The 18,584-nt window shown below is 39.6% G+C and overlaps 1 long non-coding RNA gene across 1 annotated transcript; it reads right to left on the reverse strand.

The window, feature by feature from the left end:
* Positions 1-410: 410 nt before the first annotated feature.
* LOC136874100 (uncharacterized) lies at positions 411-18,331 on the reverse strand. Its single transcript, XR_010860222.2, has 3 exons — positions 18,175-18,331; positions 7,986-8,205; positions 411-1,283 (listed from the first exon to the last, which is right to left on the reverse strand). It is a non-coding gene; the product is annotated as an uncharacterized lncRNA (long non-coding RNA).
* Positions 18,332-18,584: the final 253 nt, after the last annotated feature.

The raw sequence follows: 18,584 nt of genomic DNA on the forward strand, positions 1-18,584 counted from the left end.
AAAGAAAAAATATCTATAGCCGTTTACATCAATCAAATTTGTTGCTACCAATTTTCATGCAGTTCAGAGCTTTCGAATACAAATACTTCCCTCGTTAGTTAATTCACACAGGCTTGCAGAGTGAGCACTTAAAGGCAAAACAGTTTATAATGGAAATGTACTTTATGTATGTTCTAGATTAATTTGCTGTCGGCAGCAGCGTGTTAAACTGGAACTCTTTGTGTCCAGAATCTGGTTAGTTGCTCTGAACAGCGAACATCTGCCTAAATGGAGAATTTCGAAGACAACATTCAAGTCACTGTGGCTCTGGACCATTTCACTCAGTGTAGGTTCCTTGCTCTTCTCTTAAAATGGGTTTTAGTTCGCTCGACGATCTGGTGTACATTATTTAAGAATGAAGAACACACAGCAAAGTTTCTGTAATTAATTTATTACTACAAATATGAGTAATACTTTATTTTCACTTCTATCTAATAGAGTGTGAAGTTAAATAAATATACCAATAAATAAAAGTGAGTCGTGACAACATCATGTATGGTAACAGTATGATTACAAGATACACCTTCATGACATGTGCTTTCTAAATTACTCGTATGTTTGACCTCCTGAACAACATACCTATTCAATGAATTACAATTGTTGTACCAAAATCACAAAAGATAATACTGAACATATTTCCTTTTCAGTCTTTGTAGAATGAATTGATCATATTTTCAGAAAATACCCTCGAGTATATAATCCTCTAAAGAGTTCCAAAAATGTTGTTTTACCTAAAATATCTCTTCAAGTATAAAATACATTTACCAGTCAAAAACACTCTTTTTGAAATCGTGTACATATTAAAAATATGGTGTCAGAAAATATTTCTTTCTTTCTTTCTTTCTTTCTTTCTTTCTTTCTTTCTTTCTTTCTTTCTTTCTTTCTTTCTTTATTTGTTTCTTCGCTTCTTTTTCCCTCCGGTTGCTTCATTTCCTTTATTCGTAATTTAGTTTTTCATTTATATAATTATTTATTTGTTAATATTTTTTCTTTATAGCAAAAGAAAGAAAGAAATTAGAATAAATAGAGAAAGACGTTCCTTCCCTGTTTGCATTTTTATCAAGTCTTGTTTGCAGAATTTAATCAATCCGGATCACTTAAATAAGGAAATATAAATTGCTGGTTAAGTGTGATGATTTAGCTGTAAGAGCACTGCCTGACACACTTATGGCTGGTGTTACAGCTGTAGGGGTAGCGGCAGAATGGGTATGACGTTCCTCCAATAATACAAGATTCTCCCTCTCCTGAAAAAGAAAACAAACTTGCTTCAGAATACTATCTTACACTGTTACAACATTGTACTCTGCAGTATAATACAGGTAACGTGACACTGGTTTATATACCAGAGTATACAGACGGTTGAAGAAAAATGTAAGCACGACCAGTAGTTATAAAGAAATTTCTAGTCAACAAACAATGTATGTCAAAAATAATTTCCCAGAACGAAACCATATGATCATTTCATCGATTGCATTTCTCTCTTTTTCTTTTTACAAGTTACTTTACGTCACACCGACACAGATAAGTCTAATGGCGACGACTCGATAGGAAGGGGCTAGGAGTGGGAAGGAAGCGGCCATGGCCTTAAGTAAAGTACAATCCCAGCATTTGCCTGGTGTGAAAATGGGGAAACCAACGAAAAATCATCTTCAGGGCTGCCGACATTGGGGTTCGAACCCAATATCTCCCGAATACTGGATACTGGCCGTACTTAAGCGACTGCAGCTATCGAGCTCGGTGATTGCAAATATTAAAATATTCTAGTTCTTTAAGCCTTTTCAATAGTGAAATTACCAATGTTTCGCCCTATTGTGGCAGTGGGCTCATCAGATCGATTACCACACTTTAGATGCTGTCGGCTGCAAGCTTTCTTTGTACTGCAATGCAGAAACGGAGTATTTATACAAGTAGAGGTATAGTTGAGACGATCAACCGATCCTCAGCCGGCACCAAAGAAAACGGTACACGTTTGATTTCCTGGCTAACCCAGCAGGGTGTGATTTATGACGGTAGTGGGCTTTCAAATGAACTTCTCATTTCCCAACAGAAATCCTTACAGCTCTGTAACCAATGCTCCTCTTAGACAGAAGATAAGTACATGAAGCACGACACGGACAACAACCAAGATACATTTATGATTCTCCTAGAAGACAATGACGAGGACGACGAGTAGAGGTAGGGTAAATACAGCATTTTATTTTTTAAAATAGCTAAGTTTGTTGGCTATTTTACGTTTGAACTACACATTCCAACATTTATTATTATTATTATTATTATTATTATTATTATTATTATTATTATTATTATTATTATTATTATTATTATTATTATAACCAGCTCCATGGCTAAAAGGTTAGCGCGATGTCCTTTGGTCCAAACTGCATTAGTTAAAAGGGACGAAAATCTATATTATTATTATTATTATTATTATTATTATTATTATTATTATTATTATTATTATTATTATCCGAATAACCCCTTTGAGGGTACGATAAATCAACTATGGTTACTTTTCTTTCCATTTAACTTTGTTCTTTCTTCCGTGGTTTCCCATTTTTACACCAGGCAAATGCTGGGGCTGTACCTTAATTAACACCACAGCCGCTTCCTTCCCATTGCTAGGCCTTTCCTGTCCCATCGTCGCCATAAGACCTATCTGTGTCGGTGCGACGTAAAGCAAAATAGCAACAACAACTTTCTTCGTTTCCAAAGTCGGGCAACAGGAGTTCAACATCCAAACATCACAATTTCAATATTTGTCAAAACTAACTTCGTATGACAAATAATTTGTTTAAGGTTGGTGGTAGTACAACGCCTTATTGAAAACGAAGATCTGTGGTAGGCCTATATGCTGACAGGTTTTAAACTATGAGCTTTCTGACTCAGGCTCTGAAACATTCGTATTTGTTTAATTTATTTATCTATTTATTTGTGTCTTTATTAAGTGGTGAAGTTAGGGCTCTTGGCCCTCTCTTACACTAAACCACATACATTTTATTTTTTATTTTTACAATATTAATCTAAAGTATCATTGTAATCAATTACTGTTATTGAGATATGTCAGATAAGGAATTACAATAATACAATTAATTAAGATTACTACTGATGAAAAATTATAGGATTAATTGAGAGTGGATAATAACAAAAAAATATCAACTTATAACCTAAAGAATATATCTACAACTAGCTTAAAGAAAAACTTATTCAAATATAAGGCTAAAAAAATTAACTAGTATGTTACGATCTGAGTGTACTAAAATCGATGTTACTATGTAGTCTATTTCTATGAACAGTCTATAGCCTTAAATGAGAGTAGTAAGAACGTAAGTGGGATAGCCTAAGAACTTAGATCTAGTACGTCATTTTTGGTTTCATTCACACGTCATTCACTCTTACATTCATTCGAGTCAACTGTATGTGCTCTGGAGGAATTTACGGTAGGCTGTTTTAAATGTCCTAGACGAGCAAGACTTTTTAATATCATCCGGGATCGTATTCCATAACCTCGTAGCAGAGACCAGAAATGAATGGCTGTAGGTATTCGTTCGATGCGGTGCTATTTCAAGTAGTGATCCGGAACGAGTGTTAATTTCGTGGAACGAAGAAAGGAGCCTAAAATTGGACGATAGGTAGGTGGGGCTGTTTGAAGAAAGCAGCTGATAGATGAGGGTCATTTGGTGCGTTTTTCTACGGTCATTTAAACGTAGCCATCCCAACTTTTTGTAGTATGGTGTTATATGAGCATCATGTCGGAGCTGGAAGGCATATCGAATGCAAGAGTTCTGTACACGTTGTAGCTTTGTTGCTTGTTCACAGGTTGTATCAGTCAATAAACTGTCACAGTAGTGAAAGATTGGAAGTAGAAGTGTTTGTATGAGTTTTAATTTAAGGTCCAGTGGGAGAACATTTTTATGACGCTTCAAAGGATAAATAGATGCGTGTACTTTTCTGCACACATTGGTTATATGCTCATTCCAGGTCAGAATCTCATTTAAGGTGACCCCAAGGTTTGTAACAATCTTGGAGTATGGCACTTCGGTATCATCAATGGTAATTGGAGGAGGATTGTGATTACTATTTAGAGCGCATAGTAATTTCTTGTGTCCAATTATTATGCTTTGGGTCTTTCGTGGGTTGATGAGTAAGGCGTTGTTCCTGGCATACGTTGTGAGTAGTTGTAGGTCTGTATTCATATGCTGGAAGCTTCGCATATACTATCTACACTGGTATGGTAATATACCTGTAGGTCATCAGCATACAGATGGTATTTACAGTGGACAAGTGGGGATGAAATATCATTGATATGCAGGCTGAATAATAAAGGTGGTCTAAAGAAACCAAACTGTGAAGTTATGAAATTAATTTGTAACTGTGAGGTCTTCTATAGAGACTATAAGCATTATATGATGCAAAGTGATACAAATATTGTAACGGAGAAAATTTTTAATGATAAATGTACCAGTACATGTTTTCCAATTTAAGAGAAAAAATTGTTAGACACTTCTTCAAAATTCAGTCCTATGCTGACTTTAACAAGAATGTACGGAGACGAGGTAAAATGTATGGGACTACTTCGGAAAAGAAGATAAAAACGTAAACAAGGAATGGAATGTGAATGTTATTGTTTTGTAAATACTGTAATAAAAGGAGACAGTAAGTTTGTAAAGTATTACTTAAACATCATATTTTTTTTATGTGCTGCCTGAGCAATATTGTAACCCTTTGAAGTTTAATAAGGTGAGTCGTGTTGAGAAATAATCCTACTTCTCCTCAAACCAGAGGAATCTGTACTGTTAACTTTGCCAAAGTCAAAAATGTTCAATATTTGGGTCGCTTCCCTTACAAGTCACTGGTAACTGATTATCAGTGCAATATTTCTGGTTGGGAGAGAAGATTCAGCTATAGAAGTAGTTACTCTATTCCTATTTTCTTCCCGAATGTAATTTATAATAACATAACATTTGTTTTATGAATGTTCGGTTGAATAAATAAAAACCCTCTGTTCATTACAACTGCATAAGCAGATGAGATTTATAAAACTCACCAAAAATTAAGTTTATTTTGCACATAAATGTTTTTTTAAAAACACTGGTAAATAAAAAGGGACTATATTTTAGAAGAAAGAAATACACTTAAAGAATCCCTCCTCCTGTGGGTGGGGGCGGTAGAATAACATCCACGGTATCCCATGCCTGTCGTAAGAGGCGACTAAAGGGGGTCCCAGGGGCTGTGAAATTTGTGGCGTGGATTGGTGACCACGGGGCCTTTAGCTGAGTCCTGGCATTGCTTCTACTTACTTATGCCAGGCTCCTCACTTTCATCTATCCTATCCGACCTCCCTTGGTCAAGTCTTGTTCTTTTCCGATCCCAACGCTATTAGGTATCGAGGACCAGGGAGTCTTTCATTTTCACATCCTTCGTGGCCCTTGCCTTTCTTTGGTCGATACTTTCATTTTTCGAAGTGTCGGATCCATTCCAGTCTTTCTCTCTGATTAGTGTTATATAGAGGATGGTTGCCTAGCTGTACTTCCTCTTAAAACAGTAATCACCACCACCACAACCTTAGAGAATTAAGGTTACTTGGGTGTGTTCGTCTTTATACATTACATTTCAACGTTATTTTTGTTCGAAGAATATTTTTATTATTTCGACAACATTGGAAATAGCTCTGAATCAATTTAAAGCAAGTATGAAATACCGACTGAGATCATTTGGCATTAAAATCTTCTATCACAATTTATATATCTTCGACACTGACCGATTACCACGTCAAATTTCGCTATTTAAGAATGACAGTAGCCTATATCAATACCACGGTGTCCCTAATTTCATTTGACGGTACTGCGGCTCATAGCTTGCGAACAACCTTTTCTACTTATCAATGATAAAAGTAAGTAAATTCGTGTCCCCCTCCTGAGGCAGTGCAGCTCTTTCCACGCACACCCCCGTTGGAGGTGAGCTGCATGTACAATTTTAACAACATAACAGCCCTCCTGCCATTCTTAAATTTCTGACAGTACCAGGAATCGGACCCGGGCCTCCAAGGACGGCAGCTAATAGCACTAACCGTTACGCTACGGGCTCGGACATCAATAATAATAATAATATAATAATAATAATAATAATAATAATAATAATAAAACTGAATTATTAGTAAGCTATTTTTTCTAATATTTCTCCAGTGAGAGTACATGCCTAGTTTGTTTGTTTAAAAGGCAAATTATCAACGACCTTGCTTTTACAATCACCGTCTCGAGTGAAAATACACAATCATGTACGAAATATACTAATAATTATGTTGAGTAACCGTTCGAGTAATGCTGAGAATGAGTATTTTTACAGTATGTTAGTTTAGCATTATTTTCTAGCGTGAAGAACAGTCAAAAGGAGGGATATACAAGGCTGGGTCGGTCAACCGCCTTACCAACGTAGTGCAGGAATGAACCATAATGGCGGGCGAGCATACCTAGTCTTTAGAGAGCCCTAATGTAGCCTACTGCACGGAGCTAGAACAGTGCTGCGTCATTCATGCCGGTGTGCAGCTGCATCGCTGGATAGCGCTCAGACAACAATGAAACAGAGATTCATGGGCAACGGCGGACTGTGAGAGGAAATAAATAGTTGCTTCACATATTCGCACTAGATTACCATCCATGTGCTGGGAAGCAGCACTGCTACAATAAGCGGACACATGCAGTCAGCATACTACTGCCACCCTGGGTACTCTAGCGTTCACCGTGCTGCCTTATCCGCCATACTCGCTGGATCTTGCAGCTAGCGACTACGCACTGAAATAAGCTATGAGAGGTAGGAAGTTTTCCTATAACGGCGAGTTTCAGGTGATTGTCCGGAAATGGAGCCGGGCTACCCCCAAAGAGTGGTTTGCTGTGCAAATACGGAAACAGCTGGAACGATGGCAAAGGTACATAGCCATTTCGTTCGTCTTTCTTTCCTTCTTCTCTCAATAAATTAATTGGTTTACCCCTTGGACTCAGCGCGGGGTCCCATCTCTACCGCCTCAAGGGACAGTGTCCTGACAGGTGAGACTTTGGGTCCGAGGATACAACTAGGGAGAAGAATCAGTACCTAGCCCGGGCGTCATCACCTGCTATGCTGAACAGGGGCTTGTGGGGTGGTGGTCGTGGTGGTTGTGGTGGTGGTGCAACTAGGCAACCATCCTCTATTATCACTAACCAGAGAAAAAAATTGGATGAAATATTAAGAAATCTGCCAAATAAACACAAGGGCTACGAAGGGCGTGTAAATGAAAGACTCTCTAGGCCTCGAATGCTCTAATACCGCCGCGGTCGGAAAAGGACAAGAGTTGACCAAGGAAGGTCGGATAGGATAGATGAAAGTGAGGAGCCTGGTACAAGTACGTTGAAACAATGCCAGGACTCAGCTCAGGTCCCCGTGGTAGCCAACCAACGCTCCCAAGTTGAGAGCCCCTGGCGCAGGTCTTGTGGGAGGGGGGGGGGTTGATGGGAAGATTGAACTTGAGGGGAAGGGGATGGGAAGATGGGAAGGGATAGACAATGAAGAGGGAAGGAAGCGGCCGTGGCCTTAAGGTAGGTACCATCCCGGCATTTTCCTCCAGAAGTGGGAAACCACGGAAAACCACTTCGAGGATGGCTAAGGTGGGAATCGAACTCCCCTTTACTCCTTTGACCCGCCCAAGACTGAGTGGACCCTGTTCCAGTCCTCGTTCCACTTTTCCAATTTCGTGGCAGAGCCTAGAATCTAACCCGGGCTCCGGGTGTGGCAGCTAATCACACTAACCACTACACCACAGACTTTTATTTATTCTTTTTCAATAAATGGCTACTGTCAAGGAAAAAAGCATTGAAAGTGTCAACCATTTTTGAACGCTCCAATAATTAGCTTCTTCATCTAAAATCACAAAAAGTTCATTAACAAATATAAACTTCGTTTGATCACAAACTTACCGACGTATCTTATGCAGACATCACAGCTGCACATTCCTCCACGAGCCACGAATGTTTCGCCTTCCTTACACGTACTGCTAGTTACAGGCACACAGTATTCCTTGATCTCTGCGGGAGTGCACTGGCTGTGAATCTTGTGCCTCAGACAATATTCCTTCGCCTCAGACACACAGACTACTACAGCCAGAGCTGTGAAGGCTACACGTAGAGCTGAAACCATCTGGAAGAACACAAGCACCATGCATTAGCCAACAAGACAGGAAGAACGTAGCATTCGAATTATAATTCTAAATAATAACATTTTTCAGAGTTGCAAGTGCTTCTGTGGCTCAGGCGGCAGCCGCCAGCTGGGTTCCGTGGTTCAAATTCCGGTCATTCTATGTGAGATTTTGTGCTCGACAAAGCAGAAGCGGAACAGCTTCTAGTACTCCGGTTTTCCCTGTCACCTTTCATCCCAGCAAAACTCTCCACTATCATTTCATTTCATCTGTCAGTCATTAATCATTGCCCCAGAGGAGTGCGACAGGCTTCGGCACCCGGTTCAGTTGAAACTGAAAACAGGCTGTTGATTTTCATTTTCGTCACAATTCCAGCTCCTGCAGTGTAATGGTTTTCGGTTGAAAAGAATCCAGGTTCGATTCCCGGCTGAACTTAGGATTTTAGCCGCATTTGGTTAATTCCTCTAGCTTGGGGAGTAGGTGTTTGTTTGTGATTGTCCTGATAAACACTCCCATTCAAGTTTTACAATTTGTTTTACGTCGCACCGACACATATAGGTTTTATGGCGCGGTGGGATAGAAAAGGGCTAGGGGTGGGAGAGAAGTGGGCGTGGCCTGAATATTATGGTACACCCCCCAGCATTTGCTTGCTGTGAAAGTGGGAAACAACGGGAATCCGTATTCAAGGCTACGGTCAGTAGGTGTCGAGCCCACTGTCTTTGCCGGTGCGATGTAAAGACAACTGTAAAAAAATGTATAAATATTAAACCAAATCTTAGCAGAAATACGCACAAAATATTGTTCGTCACGACATGTGCTGTAGCAGGGGTATATTGTTGCCAAGTTCAGGGACACTGAGGTATGATTCACCCGCTTGCCGCGCGCATTCATCAGTCTGGCAGTCTCTTTAGTGTCTGTTAGTTTGTTAGTGCGTAGAATTTTAATTCTGTAATCACGCCGTAATTATATTTAATTGTAATACATGTGTAACTATTTTTCTGGGAAGGTTTTATTGTTTAGTGTTGAATCAAAACATGAAAAAGCCGGGCTGAGTGACTCAGACGGTTGAGGCTCTCGCCTTCTGAGCCCAACTTGCCAAGTTCGATTCTGGCTCAGTCCGGTCGTATTTGTAGATGCTACATAACACTATCCTCCACCACAATAATACGCAGTTACCTACACATGGCAGATGCCGCCCACCCTCATCAAAGGGTCTGCCTTACAAGGGCTAGAAATAGCCACATGAAATTAAATTGTGGATGCTCAAACACATCAGCCTCGTATCGGTAGATTTACTGGCACGTAAAATAACTGCGGCACCTCGGTGTCTCCGAAAACCGAAAGGTAGTTAATGGGACGTAAAGTAAATAACACTGTTATTTTATTAAATCTCAAAAGCTATTATTACTGCACTTAAGTTGATAGACTGTCAACCTTTACCTCTCTATTGAAATTCTCTCAGAGAGTATTAAAATCTTACCATTTTGCAGCTATCCTTTTCAGTTTTGATGTATAGCCCGTCTCTAAACTTTTATGCAAACCCCTCCCCCCACTTGAATTTACCAATCACCATCACTGTCTCTATCTTGCTGCATCCATTGGCGTTGCAGGGTTAAGCTTCTGTGGTGACAAAAACTTGGGTATTTGTGTTCGTCTTACACATCTTCATTGACATACAACACACATTACTGTACAACCCACCACAGCAACACGCAACAGTGAATACATTCCTCCACATAGAGTTGGCGGCAGGGAAGGCATCCGGTCGTAAAACTAGGCCGAAGTCCGGCCCCTTGGCCTTCGGTTCAGAGGGCTCCGGGTTCGATTCTCGGCTAGGTTGGAGATTTTACCTTAAATGTTTATTTCCCCTGGCTCGGGAACTGGGTGTTTGTATTGTCCCCACTATACCTGCAACTCACTCAATACTATCCTTCACTACAAAAGAATGCAGTTCCCATACAAGGCAGATGCCACCCACCCTCGTCCGAGGGTCTGCCTTACAAGGGCTGCAGTAGGCTACAAATAGCCACACGAAATTATTATTATTATTATTATTATTATTATTATTATTATTGTACTGAATCCATGTAAGGTGGCGGTCCCAGGAAAGAAGAAGAAGAATGGGAAATCCCATCACCTACACCGGCATTCTGAAAAATCTCAGATACTTTCAGGAAAAGGCGAGATTGAAGTCCTACAGTCACATTTTCAGAATGGGCAATGATGGACTGACCAGACGAATTCTTAATCTTGCCCTTTCACCGAAATTCGAAAACAACAGGCTAATTGAAATTGAAAGAGACTACCCTGTGCAGAACGGACGTACATTCAGAACACTAGTGGGCTATCACCAATGTACAGACAAATACCAAAACTAGAACTATGAACAAAGATGGGAAGCTGTCCTGGCTGAAAACTGATAAACTAACAAACACACCGCTACACTAACATTTCGATTTCTGAAAGAATCCACATCTGAATCAGTCATCTCCGTACATGCCATAAAGGCCCTTGGAGGGGTGGAAGGTAAGGCATCCACTATCCGTAACCTCGGCACTTGATGGGATAGAGTGGTTAGCTCTACGCCCAGCCGCCTTTGCCCCCAGGAATTAACCTGGCACTTCCTCCGGAAGTTGAAATCTCGTTTCTTAAATTTTAACTTTGTCTCCTCTGTCCACGGGCATAACACCAGATCAATTTCTACCTTTACAAAACCCTGAAATTACTCATCAGTATACAGCCGTTCCTTCCAAGTGTCTGGGAAAGGCTATTGGATTCTCTCTCTGTCAATATACAAAATAGCATTTCAATAACCTCATTTAAGTACGTGTTTGTCGCGACATGCATACTGTTGAATGGTAAAATTTTTTAACTGCTGCCCTTTTCATTTTGCATATTTCTCAAAAAGGTATATGAACATCCGAAGAATAAGTATCCTTGAAGAATTTTAAAATAATTGTCCTTCAATGGCGAGCTTTAGACGGCTTTATCTTTGACATTCTAATCAATCATACAGTTACCACTGATTTGAATTTACGGCAGTCGCCTAGGTGGCAGATTCCTTATCTGTTGCTTACCTAGTCAATTCTTAAATAATTGCAAATAATTTGGAAATTTAGTGAACATCTCCCTGGGTAAATTATTCCAATCCCTAACTCCTCTTCCCATAAACGAATATTTGCCTCGGGCCGATGACCTTAGATGTTAAGCCCCAAAAAACAAGAAGCATCATCATTATAATCAATATTTGCCCTAATGTTTCCTCTTGAATTCCAATGTTACCTTCAGAAAGTCGAAATTTATGAATATCTCTGTTTATACAGCCGGTACGGTCAAAATGTTTAAGACATAAATGACCGTAAATTTAATTCTATATAACTTTTGTTATGTAGTATTTACCGATAGGACCACGAAGAGCATTGATTTTTGAGAATTTAATTTTTATGCCTTCCCCTATACTACCATTTTACTCCGTGCGAATAAACATACCGATTTTCATTAAATTCTCTTCAGCCATTTTGTTCTGTGCCCGTACAGACAGACAGACAGACAGGCAGACAGATAGACAGACGGAGATGACGGAAAATTAAAAAGTGCATTTCCCTGCCACTGTGGTCACGACCGATACAGAAATACCACCATTATTTTTTAAATTTTGAGCAATGTACAGACAAAAGTCCTATGTTATATTGTGATCTTCCCTCATTCAAAAAATACCACTCAGACTTATTCAGGGGTCGATGACCTTCGACGTTAGGCCCCTTAAAATAACAAGCATTATCATCATCAAACTTATTCGTCTACTAATATCATTCCACGCCATCTATCCACTGACAGCTCGGAACATAGGCTACCCCTTATTCGAGCAGCACGTCTCCTTCCACAAAATCTTCCGAGACTACACTTTGTAAACGCTACTCTTTTGTTGGAAATCATCCAGAACAAATCAAAGCTGCTGTTCTTTGGATTAAAAAAAAAACATTTCTTAGCAGTCAAAGTAGGGGTTCCCATGCAACAAAACGTAAAATTAAGCAATTTGTTCAATAGTGCCGAAAGTTGAAGGGCTATAAGGCCCAGAAAGGTTTCAAATTGTGATTCCTGGATAGTTCTATCAAACTTAAAAAAAACTAAAAAAAAACCAAATTACGAAAACCACTTCCGGCCTAAATCAAGTTTCGGAAGAAGTGTCTAAAATCGCTTGCCTCTTTACTCCTTTCCTTCTTGATTCAAATCCTAGACAAATTAACTTGATTAGGCCTACATAATTCTTTCTGTAAGGTGTTCTTCTTATTCTTTATCTGTTTACCCTCCAGGGTCGGTTTTTCCCACCTCTACCGCCTCAAGAGCAGTGTCCTGGAGCTTCTGGGGATACAACTGGGGAGGATGGCCAGTACCTCGCCCAGGTGGCCTCACCTGCTATGCTGAACAGGGGCCTTGCGGGGGATGGGAAGATTGGAAGGGATAGACAAGGAAGAGGGAAGGAAGCGGCCGTGGCCAGGCATTTGCCTGGAGAAGAAGTGGTAAACCACGGAAAACCACTTCCATAATGGCTGAGGTGGGAATCGAACCTACCTCTACTCAGTTGAACTCTCGAGGCTGAGCGGACCCCGTTCCAGTCATCGTGCCCCTTTTCAAATTTGTGGCAGAGCCGGAAATCGAACCCGGGCCTCCGGGAATGGCAGCTAATTACACTAACCACTACACCACAGAGGCGGACATGTAACGTGTTCCTTAGTTCAATACCCTCAGGGTTTTTTTACTCTGAAAGATGTCGACACCGAAGTTAGTTACAAGGGCATAAGTGAAACAATGCATTGACTCACATTAGCACTTGTAGTGGTAGAAAAAGGCAAACTGCTAATCGAATTGATCAGATAACGATGATTAAGAAACGGATTGTAATTTTTAGAAATAAATAAAGAATATATTCTCATACTTTATTATATTTTACTTCCTTAAATTTCCCTAGGATGTTTTAAACACTGAGCTGCTTGCCTGAATGAAGTAATCCCCGTGAGCATCCGATACACTGGAGCCATACTCTAGTTGGGGTCTTACCAGAGACTTACATGCCCTCTCCTCTACATCCTTACTAACTCCTAAATACCCTCATAACGATGCAGAGATCCGTACCCATTATTTACAAACCCGTTCATGTGATTACCCCAATGGAGATCTTTCCTTATATTAAACACCTATGTACTTACAGTGATCCCCGTAAGGAACTTTCGCCGGGCTGAGTGGCTCAGACTGCTGAGACGCTGGCCTTCTGACCCCAACTTGGCAGGTTCCTTCCTGGCTCAGTCCTGTGGTATTTGAAGGTGCTCAAATACGTCAGCCTCGTGTCGGTAGACTTACTGGCACGTACAAGAACTCCTGCGGGAGTAAATTCTGGCACCTCGGCGTCTCCGAAAACCGTAAAAGTAGTTAGTGGGACGTAAAGCAAATAACATTATTACGGGAACTTTCACCTCACCAACGCAGTAATACTTTGAGATGAATCACACGCGAATAAATAACAATCACACTGTGTAAAACGAAACTAACAATCTCCTTTATGTATTTTAGTACTCGGGCAGTTCAACAACCTGAGTGGAGTTGGAAGTCTTACCTCGTAACTACGTGAATAGCTTGTAGGAATTTTAGAGTGAATGGGAGCTAGTATGATGTAGATATATTGTTAGGGTAATATGTAAATGGAGAATATCAGTAATTTCTAAAATAACTACCGTATTACAACACTGTTCTTGTATTTACTGTATACATCCTTGCATAATAATTTTCAAAATATGTCACTAGTTAAATGGCCGTGAACCCTAACTTCACCACTTACAAAGGCATAATATAAATAAATAAATAAATAAATAAATAAATAAATAAATAAATAAATAAATAAATAAATAAATAAATAAATAAATAAATAAATAAATAAATAAATATTTTTTCTTTTCTTTTTCTATTGGCTTTACGTCGCACCGACACAGATAGGTCTTACGGCGACGATGGGACAGGAAAAGGCTAGGACTGGTAAGGAAGCGGCCGTGGCCTTAATTAAGGTACAGCCTCAGCATTTGCCTGGTGTGAGAATGGGAAACCACGGAAAACCATCTTCAGGGCTGCCGACAGTGGGGTTCGAACCCACTATCTCCCGAATACTGGATACTGGCCGCAATTGAGCGACTGCGGCTATCGAGTTCGGTAAATAAATAAATAAATAAATAAATAAATAAATAAATAAATAAATAAATAAATAAATAAATAAATAAATAAATAAATCCTGGACAGAAGAACGTATGAAACAGTTCAGTGAGGAGGAGAGATTTTGGGAATAGAAGAAAATAAACAGTTTGCCTCCGTGGTGTAGTGGTTAGTGTGATTAGCTGCCACCCCCTGAGGCCCGGGTTCGATTCCCGGCTCTGCCACGGAATTTGAAACATGGTATGAGGACTGGAATGGGGTCAACTGATTAGAGAGGGTTCGATTCCCACCTCGGCCATAGCTTGTAGGAATTTTAGAGTGAATGGGAGCTAGTATGATGTAGATATATTGTTAGGGTGATTCCCACTTCACCTCCAGGAAAATGCCGGGGTGGTACCTAACTTAAAGCCACGGCCGCTTCCTTCCCTCTTCTTTGTCTATCCCTTCGAGTCTTCTCATCCTCCCAAAATGGCCTCTGTTCAGAATAGCTGGTGAGGCCACCCGGGCTATATAGATACTGGTCCTCCTTTCCCAGTTGTATCCCCCGACCCAAAGTCTCGCGCTCCAGGACACTACCCTTGAGGCGGTAGAAGTGGGATCCCTCGCTGAGTCCGAGGAAAGAACCAACTCTGGAGGGTAAAAGGATGAAGAAAGAAAGAAAGAAAGAAAGAAAGAAAGAAAGAAAGAAAGAAAGAAAGAAAGAAGGAAAGAAAACACATCAGTTGAATAAGCTCAATTGTTCTCGTCAGTTGGACATAATGATTGAGAAAGTTCTTGTTTTACGCCCAAATTGTTATTTATTTATTGTCCCATAATAATACCGGATGCCAACGACAGGGAGTTGTTCGCAATGACTCATCGTTGAATGCCACCGGTCTCAGCCGGGATAGAAATCTCTACCCTGGAAACCGGAGGTCTATAATCACGGCCCAGATTTTGATGACCTAATGCGTGCCGAAAAGTGATTTATAAAATGACCAAAAATTGATTTAAGATGTACGAGATTACCACCCTAAAATATCAAGGAAAAATAGAATGCATTGTCCACGTTAACTTTGACTCATAAAGGAGTAATACAATTAATAAGTGTCATAAATAATAATAATAATAATAATAATAATAATAATAATAATAATAATAATAATAATAATAATAATAATAATAATAATAATTTGAAAATATCCAGGAGCGTGACCCTCTTAAGAAAAAACTCCAAGAATATCAGAGTTTCCGACCAAAGCCGAAGCTGAAAACTGGAAAGGCGTGCAAATTTTAGGAAATTGGTAGAACATTTCAATGGTTTCCAGGAGAAAGAAAAGAAGGGACGGAATAACATGTGGGCAGAAGAGAGGAGGAGAAACCTCAGTGAAATAAAGAAGAACGATTATAAAGCAAGAAAGGAAACAGAAAACACACAGATACGAACGAATTCAGTAGGCTGTTTTATGTGGTCCTATGTTGGCAAAATCGAGAAAGGTGAATAAATAAATAAATAAATAAATAAATAAATAAATAAATAAATAAATAAATAAATAAATAAATAAATAAATAACTCGTCTGAGCATGTCCATTCTGATTCAAGGAAGATTTCGCGATCCTTAGTGGCCCTATCGATGAATATCAATAATAATAATAATAATAATAATAATAATAATAATAATAATAATGATAATAATAATAATAAAGATACGGAAACACCTGAGAGAATAACATTTCAGTCCTTCTAAATGCTGCACTTAGAAGCAAAATAACTGAGCACCTATACGTCGTCAATATTGAAATATTACGCAATCCACTGATATTCTGGATATCACGTGTTTGTCACGACCTACATGCTGTTGAATGGTAAAGTTGCAAAGTTTGGGCTGGGAAGACTTGGGAGAAAGAAGACGAGCTGCTCGACTAAGTGGTATGTTCCGAGCTGTCAGCGGAGAGATGGCGTGGAACGATATTAGTAAACGAATAAGTTTGAGTGGCGTCTTTAAAAGTAGGAAAGATCACAATATGAAGATAAAGTTGGAATTCAAGGGGACAAATTGGGGAAAATATTCATTGATAGGAAGGGGAGTTAGGGATTGGAATAACTTACCAAGGGAGATGTTCAATAAATGTCCAGTTTCTTTGCAATTATTTAAGAAAAGGCTAGGAAAAACAACAGATAGGGAATCTGCCACCTGGACGACTGCCCTAAATGCAGATCAGTATTGATTGATTTGATTTGATTTTGAAATCTTTTATCTGCTGTCCTTTTCACTTCGCATATTTCTCAGAAAAGTATCTGACCATCCGCAGAAAAAGTATTCTCGCCAAATTCTGAAATTACATTCTTTCAGTGGACAGCTTTAGATGGCTTTGTCTTTGGCATTCTAACACTTGGAACTGAATAATACACAAATAAAGAAAACTCGCACTGTATAGACCGAAACTAACAAGCTCCTATACGTTAGTAGACTACTCGGGCAGTTCAACAGGAGTTGTATTTCTTTTAAAGAGGAAGTTCAACTAGGTAACCGTCCTCAACTTACTGAAATATGAAGTTGTTCCTATTACAGCGATTATACCTCTCCTTCCCATCGCAAACCCAGCCACATTACATAAAGCACTGTTTAGTCAATCTCTAAGAGATGTGGATTTCCAAACAGTGCGCATAACGGTTGTTAATCCACCATTTACGAACTGAGTACTGAACTGTTTAATATTCGAATATTCTCGTTTATTCAAAGTTCGAATGATATTTAGATATGTTGACGTAAATACATAAAAATTACTAAATAAAGCAAAACAAAGAAAAATAACCAAAAGAATGAGAAGTAACTAACTGCTGAAAATGACATTCGACTGGGTCAGGAATGAAATGAATGAAGCTCCCATCTGCCTGTTACGCTCACTGGAGCAATTATTAATGACTGGCAGATGAAATTAAATGATATTGGAGAGTGTTACTGGAATGAAAGATGACAGGGATACCCGAAGTTCCCGGAGAAAAACGTGTCCCACCCCCGATTTTTCCAGGACAAATCTCACATGGAGTGACTGGGATTTGAGCCACAGAATCCAGCGTGAGAGGCAGGCACGTTGCCGCCTGAACCATGGAGGTTCGCTAAAATGACAAAATAATGAGGTGAAATAGAAAAAAAAATTCTAAAACTAAAAATTGGGAAAAAATGACGAAAAATGCCTTCTGTATTCAGGGGGCCATTATCAGGATTTATGTATACGTTATCAATATGTATGATGCACTAATTAAAAGATGACAGCTGGGGCTGTATCTTAATTAACCGCACTATATAGCTGCAATCGTTTAAGTGCGGCCGTTATCCAGAATTCGGGAGATAATGGGTTCGAACCCCACTGTCCGCAGACCTGAAGATGGCTGTCCGTGGTTTCCGATTTTCGTACAAAGCTAATGCTTGAGCTGTACCTTAGTTAAGGCCACGGCCGCTTCGTTCCCACTCCTAGCCCTTTTATGTGCCATCGTCGCCATAATACCTACCTTTGTCGCTGTGACGTAAAGGTAAATTCTGAGGTTGTACTTTAATTTAAGCCACGCCCGCTTCCTTTCCACTCCTGGCCTTTCTATCCCTTTCCTGTCCCATCGTCGCCATGAGACCTATCTGTGCCGGTGCGACATAAAGCAACTTGTAAAGAAATAATTTTTGAAAAAGGTACATGTCGTAAAAACTGGGGCCTGGCTACTATAACTAATTGACTACACCCTTGAGGCTCCTGAAATGAAACTCCACATACCTAAACATAACTGAAATGGTACTCACCTTTAAATATGCTGTTGTTCTGTTCTCTAGATGCGATCTTGAAATACAAGTTGAAGCAGGCCAGAGTCTAGCCTTTATATACTTATCTCGAATGGCAGTCTGGCTTATCCCCCTCCAGGCACAGCCTCACGGTCAAAGTCCCCGAGAAGACCAGGTTACAAGGAAATGACTCGTTGATCTCGTTCTTAGAAGCCTGCTAGCGTAGGGAATTCACCGAGCTGCAGATGCACAATACAGCTGGAACAAACGGGCTACGTACCAGGAATTGCCTCTGACGTATACATCCAGTAGCTCTCCAACCATACAAAGTAAACATACCGTACTTCAAAACTGAACGAAATGCATTATTTATTTATTTATTTATTTATTTATTTATTTATTTATTTATTTATTTATTTATTTATTTATTT

Source organism: Anabrus simplex, chromosome 5 (genome assembly GCF_040414725.1).
Source record: "Anabrus simplex isolate iqAnaSimp1 chromosome 5, ASM4041472v1, whole genome shotgun sequence".
Lineage (NCBI taxonomy): Eukaryota > Metazoa > Arthropoda > Insecta > Orthoptera > Tettigoniidae > Anabrus > Anabrus simplex.